Source organism: Triticum dicoccoides, chromosome 1B (assembly GCF_002162155.2).
Source record: "Triticum dicoccoides isolate Atlit2015 ecotype Zavitan chromosome 1B, WEW_v2.0, whole genome shotgun sequence".
Lineage (NCBI taxonomy): Eukaryota > Viridiplantae > Streptophyta > Magnoliopsida > Poales > Poaceae > Triticum > Triticum dicoccoides.
In genome coordinates this window covers 512,063,458-512,070,809 of record NC_041381.1, presented here as the reverse complement: position 1 = coordinate 512,070,809, position 7,352 = coordinate 512,063,458, and positions in this window count along the sequence as shown.

Genomic DNA, 7,352 nt, shown 5'->3' with positions numbered 1-7,352 from the left:
GTCAAAAATCGTGACCGGACAGTGACCAGGCGGCCCTCCCGGGCGTATGAGGCGGGTTTGAGAGGTCCGGTTGTAGATGCTCTAACTTCCAAAACAAGTTGGCAAGTAGAGCCTTGTTCGTTAAATCAAAATTTAGAATCCCCAATCCCCCTTGATTGACAACAAGTTTTCCAATTTACCAAATATTTTTTATCTTCGTCAACTTTCCAAACAAGCCTAGCTCAAAACAAAATCACCTTCCTTCCTCACCCCAACAGTTATGGGATAGAAAGACATCATAATAATGGAATGCTAGCCAAACAAGCATTGTTCAGTAATTTTCCTTGCCAACAAGCACACATTTTCTCATTTGTTTGAGTGACCACTTTCCAATGATTATTTCTAATCCTAATGCTTGAATAGGGAATCCCAAATATTTTAAATGGACAGAGCCCAATTCACATGTGAAGATTTCTTGACATAATCTACTACCTCTGTAACTTAATATAAGACATGTTTTTACACTATGATACATTTTGATACAGAGGGAGTAGTTCTTTACATAGCCTCTCTAAAGGAAAAGCTCACTCTTGTGGAAATTAATAGTCAGTCCCGATATTTGTTCAACTGCACATAAGATAAATTTGATATATCTGACACTATTTTCATCATCTTGCAAATGGAAAATAGTGTCATTGGCATATTGCAACATGTTAAGTCCCTTATCTAAAATGTCTCCCAAATCTCCCTTGACAAAATCATATTGTCTAGCTTTGTCCATAATAATGGCCAAAGCATCAGCGAACAAGTCAAACAATAAAGTGAGGGGACATCTCCATGCCTCGAGCCTTTATGAGTTGTAAAATAAGGACCAATGTTATCATTTACCTTAACCCCTACATGACCTCCTCTCATGCTATACATGATCCAATCACACCATTTATTAGGTAAACCTTTACGTTCCTACATTTGATAGACAAAAGGCCACATTAATCTTATCATCATGCTGAACAAAGGAGTCCCCCGCGCTAGGTTTCCCTCCCCGCGTAGCCACCCGCGAGGCGGCCGGCGAGGGCCCCCAGATCCGCTCGCCGCGCACCCCCCCTCCTCCTCCCTCCTCCCTCGCCACCGCCAGGGGGCGCGGCCGGGCGAAGCCCGACCGGCGCCGGCGCCGGCGGGGCCTGGTCTTCCCCCGGCACGACGGGGCGGCGCGGGCCGCTCCTTCGGGTGCGGGCGCGGTGCAGGCGCGGGGCACCGTAGCGTGGCGGCGCGCTCCTCCTGGCGGGCGTGGCGCGGCGTGGCCGGCTGCGCGGTGGTGTGCGCCTCGCCGGGGCGGCCGTTCCGTCCGGCAGGCGGCGCGGGCTGCGGGCGGCGTGGGCAGCGGCTGGGGTCCGGCTTCGGGCCCCAGCGACCGTGTTGGTTCCCTCCGTCGCGGGCGTGCGGTGGTGGTGCGGCTCGGCCGGTGGCGGTCCGGCGACCTGGTGGTGGTGGCCGGCGGCGCACGTGGTGGTGGTGCTTCCACTCGGCGGCTCTATGTGCGGGGAGGCAGGGGAGCGGCTTGGACAGGGGCGGCGGCGTCGACGGCGTGCCGGCTGCAGCGCGAAGGCGGGAACTTTACGGGCCTCGGAGATCCCGGCCGCGCCTGTGCGGCCACGGGCCTGGTATGTTCCTGCTATTGCGTCCGGTCAGCTACCGTCGAGACGGTGGAGGTGGGGCCCTCCCGCGTGCCGACGGTGCTGCTGCCCTAGTCCCGGCTCCTCTCCTTCTTTGTGCGGACCATGCTTCACGGTGCCGTGGGGAGACGGCGTGAGAAGCTTCGTGACCGGGTTGGCGCAGGGTGAGGGTCTGTTTGGTGGCGAGCTCTGGAGTGCCTGAGGTGGTGGTTGGGATCAGGAGAAATCTCTGTTGGCTTGGCCGACACTGACGCGGTGGCGCTTGTGGGTACTGTCGTGGTTCTAAGCCTGACAGTAGAGTGGGGGGTAGGTATGGAGAGGCAAGGTCCTAGCTATGGAGAGGTTGTAAACATAAGGGATGTACGAGTTCAGGCCCTTCTCGGAAGAAGTAATAGCCCTACGTCTCGGAGCCCGGAGGCGGTTGAGTGGATTATGAGTATATGAGTTACAAGGTGCCGAACCCCTCTACCTGTGGAGAGGGGTGGCTTATATAGAGTGCGCCAGGACCCCAGCCAGCCCATGTAGGAGAGGGTTTAAGGTGAGTTAAGTCTGGGGCGTTACTGGTAACGCCCCACATAAAGTGACTTTACTATCATAAAGCCTACTTAATTACAGGCCGTTGCAGTGCAGAGTGCCTCTTGACCTCCTGGTGGTCGAGTGAGTCTTCATGGTCAAGTCCTTCAATGCAGTCGAGTGAGTCATTCGTTGGTCGACTGGAAGGCGACCTCTTCTAAGGGTGTCCTTGGGTAAGGTACTTAGATCAGGTTCATGACCCTACCCTAGGTACATGACCCCATCATTAGCCCCCGAATGGATTGAGGCTTCGAGTGAGGAAGGAGTTGATGTCGTTTCCGATTAACCTTTGCGCTCTGGTCGTGCGTTGTTCTGGACCAAAGAATCTCTTCGTCGACAGTGAGCAACTTGTCTTCAGTCGACTCGATCCATTCTCTTCTTTCGTCGAGTGGTCTTTCGGGCTTCGACGGTCTCCGAGCGACGGATCGCGGGAAACTCCGTGTCTGACAGACTGATCTGCCGTTCGCGGATTCCTCGGGATGCGAAATTTGGGGACGCGCGCGAAGCGGAGCGGACCGCGGCGTTCGGATGGGACGGGACATAGACGCCTCGATCTCCGCGCCGGTTTCTTCGCCACGTATCCCGTGTGCATAACTGTTCCAGGATATGATTAGATCTACCGGGCCCACCTGTCATCCACTCGGAAGGGACCTTATAAATGCGCCCGGCGAGGATTTCTGTACTGTGCCTCAGCATTCTCTCTCTCTCTCTCTGCTTCCTTCTTCCCCGCCCAGCGTGCTCGCTCTCGCCCCCGCACCACTTCCCTTCGCGCATCTCGCCGGCAACCATGGCCAAGGAGAAGACGGCGGCGCTGGAACGTGCGAAGAAGGCGTCGGCGTCGGAGAAGGCAAAGGGGAGACCCACCAGCCGCGGCGGGTCCTCGTCCAGATCCCGCCTGCCGAAGGGTTGGGTCCAAGGAGACTGGATCCAGTCGACTATCACAGAAAATGACCTCCTCAACATGGCCAACGAGGGCTTGATCCCTCATGGAGCTGCGAGGCTTCCGGGGAAGGAGTGGCAGCCCCAGCCAGAAGAGGGTGAGTGTGTGCTCTTGGCCACCCATGTTGATCGTGGATTTTCCTTGCCGCCGAGTGTTTTCTTCCGTGGCTTCTTGAATTTCTTTGGAGCGCAGCTCCACCACTTTACCCCAAACTCTATTGCCTATCTTGTCGCGTTCGTGTCCATGTGTGAGGGTTTCCTGGGCTGTCGACCGCACTGGGGTTTGTTCAAGCATATATTCACGTGTCGCTCTCAGACCGTGAAGAAGGCGAGCCCAGGTGATGAGAAAACCCGAGTTGTCCAAATGTGTGGGGGTCTGGGGATCCAGGTGAGGAATAAGAGCACCTTCCCGCCCATGACCTTTCCCGAGTCCGTCAGAGGCTGGCAGTCGACTTGGTTCTACTGCCAGGTCCAGTCGACGCCAGGGCAGTCGAGTGGACTCCCTCCGTTTACCATGGACCGAGTGAACAAGCCCTCCTCTCTGAAGTTGATTCCGGAGGAGAAAGCTGACGTGAAGATGTTGATGGAGCGCGTGGTGCAGTTGGTTCGGGAGGGAGTGACGGGCATGGACCTCCTGGAGGTCTTCCTCAGGCGTCGCATCCAGCCCCTTCAGTTCCGGAGCCACTGCATGTGGTTGTACTGTGGGACTGAAGACGAGACTCGAGTCCATCCAGAAGCAGTCGATGATGTCACTCTGGAAAGATGGATGGTAGCCGTTACCGGAAACAAGGACAACCCACGCGGAGCCAGAAGGATTCCTCCACTCGACCACAACAGCGATCCAAACAAGGTACACTTGCTCTGCTCTCCACTGCGTTCTTGTCGCATTCATTTCTGTTTACCCTGCCGACTGGTCGACTGATCCTTGTCTTGATACCTGCTAGGCCCTCACCGAGCTGTACTCGATGCCCAATGGGGCACAAGCTCCGACTGAGGAGGGTGAGGCGAGTGGGGGCGAGAGCCAGGACGAGGAGGAATGGGACTCGGACGTTGCAGAGGATGATGATGACGATGATGATGATGACGGTGATGAAGATGACGTTGAAGACGAGGAGGAAGAGGAGGAGGAGGTCGTACCACCGCGCTCGGAAAGGCGGTCGAAGCTTGTCCACGACCCTTCGACCGAACGTGGTAAGGGGGTTGCGACCGCCGCTCAGTCGACCAAACGCCCTCGAACCACCTCTCCGGTGCCGACTGAAAAGGCGCCGAAGCAGCCCAGGGCGGCCTCGTCGAAGCCGATCAAGCTCCTGCCAAAGATGAAGGTGTCCATCCCCACCATATCAGGGTAATCGTGCTGCTTAAGTCTTCTTATTTTGTGTGAACTTTGTCTCTGGTCGACGCTGAAGTTAGTCGACTGATCCTTTGGAGTTGCAGTGCTGCTACTTCTGAAACCTCAGCCCGGGCTGATGACCACGAGATGGAGGACGCAGCAACTTCGAACCCAGGTACTGTATTCTTAACGCCGTTCTTAGTCGACTGACTCGCGATCTCTGATCCTGATTCTTCTCCGTAGCTCCACCCAATACTGTTATCAATCTCCCTGATGATGATGAGGATGAAGAACCACTGAAGAGCAGGAGGAGTAGGAAAGCGTCCGCCAGTAAGGTGCCCCAGGATGTGACGGCGCCTGAGATTTTGATTGCGGAGGAAGAGAACACCACTCGACACACGGTGTCCTTCGCAGATCCATTGACGAGTGCTCCGCAGCCCTCCCTCTTCACGACGCACCACGTCCCAGAGGACCAAGCTGGCGCGGCGAAGGAAGCCATACGCCAGGCGGGAATCATGATGGAGCAGTTGAAGACCATCCGGGACGCGAGCCAGGCAGCTTATGACGCCAGTTCTGCCCTCCAGAGCAATGTTCAGGTCAGTCGACCACAGTTTGTTCTGTTGGATATGCTGCCAAAAACTTTTCCTTTCCGGAATTTATAGTAGTCATCGACTGGGTGTTGTCGATTAAACTCCGTATTAGCGGGGGCACGCTGAGTGCACCCGCTGGGTGTAGTCCCCAAGGCTAAGGTCGACTGCTGGCAGTCGGCCTTAGGCTTTATGATGTCAATCTTTCTGTCAGTCGACTATGTCGACTGGATTTCACGAACCGGTGGGGGCACGCTGAGTGCACCCACTGGGTGTAGTCCCCAAGGCTAAGGTCGACTGCTGGCAGTCGGCCTTAGGCTTTATGATGTCAACCTTACTGTCAGTCGACTATGTCGACTGGATTTCACGAACCGGTGGGGGCACGCTGAGTGCACCCACTGGGTGTAGTCCCCGAGACTGTGGTCGAATGCTTGCAGTTGATCACAGTCTTAAAGAATACATCTCGTTTCGTTTTTTTTTTAGGTCGACTGGTCGACTTTGTCTTCAACAGGATTAGTGGGGCACGCTGAGTGCACCCACTGGGTGTAGTCCCCGAGACTACGGTCGAATGCTTGTATTCGGCTGTAGTCTTAGAAACGTGTGTTTTTTCCTTTTTCACTCGGAAGTGAATTATATTTGACATTTAGTCGATTGGTTCTTCGCAGAACTCTTGTGATCTTGTGGCTCGCTACTCTGAGCTGGAAAACAAGCACACTCAACTCGAGCTGAGCCTGAAGCTGGTTCAGGAGAAGCTGACAAAGGCAAAGGAGGAGACCGAAGGTATGTTTGGTGAGACCCTGACGACTGCTTTTCCCCTTGCTTGTTTCAAAATCTGATCTTGCTGTAACTTGCAGGTAAGGTAAGGGAGGCCCAACAGAAGAAAGACCTCGAACTAGCCGAGAAGATCAAGCTTGCTGACGAGAATTTAGCTTCAGTCACCAAGCTTGAACAAGACAATACCAATCTGAAAGCTGCTCTTGGGATCGCCAACAAGGAGGTCAGTCGACTGAAAACTGATAAAGCTGCCCTGACCGACCAAGTCAGCAAATTGACTGGGAAGAGAACTGATCTGGAGGCCTTCCTGAGTGGTCTTGCCAAGAAGCTGTTTCTTATGCTTGAAGGTAAACCTCTATGTTTGGCAAACATTTCCAATTGTGGTTTTTCCATTCGACCATCCCCTTGACTTAGTGATCATCCTTGCAGAATTTTGTCAAAACTTTGAAGAAGAAACTAGCCGGCTGGAGCCAAACCTCGACCCCGTCAATTCTCCGGTGAACGACGAAGTTGCCATGGATGTTTTCCGACTGGAGTCTCGTGTTGCAGCTATCGTGGACTATCTCGCAAGGTTGAAGGCCGCCACATCTCGCATCGACTTGACGCTCTGGCCTGAGGAGACACTTCAGAATGACCTTGAGTCGCTGATGGCTCGCTTGAGCACGATCCCTGGTCGAGTGCAGGAATGGAAGAAGTCCTCGGCTCGGTGTGGTGCAGATGTTGCTCTGTGTCTGGCCCGAGTCCACTGTAAAGATGCGCGAGAAGAGAAGCTGGCGGCTCTTCGGGTGGCCAACACCAAGAAACACGACTTCAGGTCCTTTATGGAAACTTTCCTTGCAGCTGCCACTCGGATCGCCGACGGAATTGACCTTGATGAATTCGTTGCACCTTCCAGCCCTCCACAGGAGGGGTAAAAAACTTCTTCTGGCTCGACGCTTTAAATTTGCCTCGGTATGCCGAGTGGAATTGTAACCGATAAACTTTAACAGGCTTAACGCCTGAGCACTCTCGGTTCCTTTAGATATCGATCCAAACTCGAATTTGGTGCTTGAATATGATTGCCTTTGGACCGAAATGTATTTTGCAGGTTCAAAGCAAGGCGCCTTTACTGCAATCGACTTATTCTTTAGTCCACTTAGGCGAGCACTGGGCTGCGGCTAAGCCTCCGAGTGGAAGCCCCGCTTACCACTCGGTAGGATTTCTATAACTTAGGCGAGCACTGGGCCGCAGCTAAGCCCCCGAGTGAGAGGGTTGCTCTTCACTCGGTAGGATTTTTATAACTTAGGCGAGTGCTTGGACTGCAGCTAAGCCTCCGAGTGAGAGGGTTGCTCTTCACTCGGTAGGATTTTGATAACTTAGGCGAGCGCTTGGACTGCAGCTAAGCCCCCGAGTGAGAGGGTTGCTCTTCACTCGGTAGGATTTTGATAACTTAGGCGAGCACAGGGCTGCAGCTAAGCCTCCGAGTGAGAGGGTCGCTCTTCACTCGGTAGGATTTTC